This window comes from Octodon degus, unplaced genomic scaffold, assembly GCF_000260255.1.
Source record: "Octodon degus isolate 3935 unplaced genomic scaffold, OctDeg1.0 scaffold00049, whole genome shotgun sequence".
NCBI lineage: Eukaryota > Metazoa > Chordata > Mammalia > Rodentia > Octodontidae > Octodon > Octodon degus.
The window spans coordinates 11,920,133-11,923,072 of record NW_004524625.1 but is presented as its reverse complement, the minus strand read 5'-3'; positions in this window follow the sequence as shown (position 1 = coordinate 11,923,072).

Here is a 2,940-nt window from a genome sequence, read left to right as displayed (position 1 = left end):
TTTTTATACTTTTCTGCTGGATGATTAAGACCAAGATAAAGCAAGACTTATGTAACAAGAATTGTTGCTTTTGGATCTGATAAGGTCATTATTTTCACTTTACAGATAAGAAAAGTGATAAAAATATAAATTTAGTAAACTCAGGATCACCTGGGGAATAAGTGGCAAATGAGCATTGAGCCCAGGCCGTCTTCCTTCAGAAAAGATGATATCATTCCTGATTATAAGTAAAGAAAACAATGCATAACCAGCAGCACTGTTAATATGCTAAAAGAGTGCTTCCTTTAAGTTATTTCTTAAAAAATCTATCTAAAAATAATGTTACTTCATAGCATTAACCATAAATGTGTTGCTATCAAAGTTAATAGCAAGGTATGACAAATTCAATGTTCTATTTAATACAACTTCTGCAGATGTATACTATAAAAGACATAAAAACATTTTGTGAGTAAAACAAAATCATGTAAATGGTTATTAGTGCATGATTAAAAATTTGAAAATGTTCAAGAAATGCATCTCCAACAATGACTGCTGTTTTACACAGATTATATGTTACACTACTTAGGACTGATGAGAATGTGTTATACAGGTTCATTGCAGTCTTGTTATATATAAAGAAATAAATAAAAAACTTTAAAATATTTTAACTTTCTTATTTCCTTGGAAATATACCTCCTGATTCCACAAAATATAAGATCACAAAGATTCTTATGTAAGGAAGTTATATTCAGCATTAGGTACAAAAAAGAATTAAATACTAAATTGAATGTCCCAAATCAAAATATTGGTCTTTAAATTATGTTCTATTTACTAAAAATCCATGAAGACATTAGCTGACTGAAGTTAGAATTCCATTCTTAATTTCTCCTGTTTATAACCCCCCTCTATACGAATCAATGGCTTCATCTTTATTTGAGTCTAGTTTAGTAATTCTCCAGAGCAATAAGCTGGGTTACATATTGTTTTACACAAAAGAAACAATCATGGTGCCTGTAGTTGTAAGAAAAGTGGATGACACAGAAAAGAATTAGCCAGAGATGCCAAAGGTTTTCGTAAAGGGAAGGCAAAATAATGAATTTTTAAGAGTGCAATAATTCTGCCTATCTTATACTTCCATACAAGGGCTCTAAGGATTTCCACTTAGATGTAAGTGAGTTATATGAGAGATGACCACACAAAAATCAGAGGGACATGAGAAAAAGAGATGAAAAGGTGAGGTGCCTAATAAAGATGCATTATCAAGCTTGTAAATTAATCCCACTGGAGAATTCCCCAAGTCTATGTAGAATCAGGCAACCTCAGTTAACCTCTGTTATTCCCAGGAGAAAGGAGCTGTAGTGCTTATATTCCAGTGAAGGGTGTTCCTTAGTGGGAGTTAGGGAATATCTGTTGAATCATAGTAATCAACAAATAGAAGTTTTTTTTCCTTTTTTAGTATTTTTAGTACAGGGTCTACAGGGTCTTACTACATAGATTGAACTTGTAGTGATCCTTCTATTTTCAGCCTCCCAAGTGCTGGGATTACAGGTGTGCGCCATCACGCCCAATCTCAGTCACTATCTCAGCACACCCTGGGGGCAGGGCTGGCACGGCACACGCCCAATCTGAGTCACTATCTCAGCACACCCTGGGGGCAGGGCCAGCATGGCACACCAGGGATGCAACCCCAGTCCCTGCACTCTGCCTAAGCAGGCGCTTTAATCCACTGAGCTATCTGGCCAGCCTTTCATCAAAGAGAATTTAGAGAAAACAACTTATTTGGACTCCCAACTGCAGGGCTTATTTGCTGAAGAAATAAAAGAACCTTGCTGTATCTCAGTTTATTAATAAAAATTTAGTCCTCAGTAACAATTGGATCTGCTTGTTGGCAAATCTTCTATTACTAACATGAAACATTACTTCTGTTTTAAGAATAGAAGGAACTAAACTCATTTTAATCTCATGAACCAATCATCCTGCAAATCATGTGAGAAATGATGCTGTCAACTTGTAATACACAAACTATAATTTCCCCGTGTTGCATGGGAAGAGGGATTCTGAATTTATCTTTAATTACCATTGTTGTATTCTGACAGCTCCATGAAAAGATGAATGTCTCTGAGTTTTAAAATACCATAGTGCTTAAAAATTGTTCCAAATGGCTAGATGCTAGCGTGGCATCTATTATATAGTAGGGACTTAAAAATATTTTTTAAAACTCAGTTGTTGTTAGTGAATTTATCAGGAATGTAGCAATTCTTTTATTTATTTCTCAGACATCAAGTATCTATATATCAGCCACTGCTCATCTGGAATTTTAACCACCTGTATGTCTGACCTGGCAGAGACGTGTATCTCTTAGTAATATTATATAACACCTTCAACCATAGGTGTGGCCCCAAGTGCAATGGGAAATTTCTCCTGAATATAAATTTTAGAGATTTGTTTGTCCTTCTAGAACCTTTCCTGTTTCCCTCCAAGCTTCCTTTTCATTCCCATTCACTTTCATTATTCCAGCTCTTTGACAGTTTGCTTAATAGAACAGCTCACTTAAAACTCCTGGGAAATTCACAGGAGATGACGCAGAGAGGCGTTCCCCACAGTGGAGCATTTAGTTGGTGAATCAGTTGGAGCCTGGGGAGTGTTGTCCTAATTTCACTCATTCTTCCGATGTTCTGAAATATGTAAACCATATGGGTAATTTTATACTTGCCAAGGACTCCTAGCCCCACTGCTCTGGAAATCATTTTTTTTTTTTTTTTGGTTCATTAATCATTCTAGGTTTCAGTTTAGTTGCCTCTGACATTTTGTATCTTTCATAACAGTTTGTGAGTTTTATGACTAGGCCTACATGATGCCGCAATTGGCTTGGTCATTTGTACACAGAAAACTTTTACTTTTAGGTAGTACTGCTCCTCAGCTTTATTGGTGGTTTCTTTGTCTCTCTGTCTCTCTGTCTCT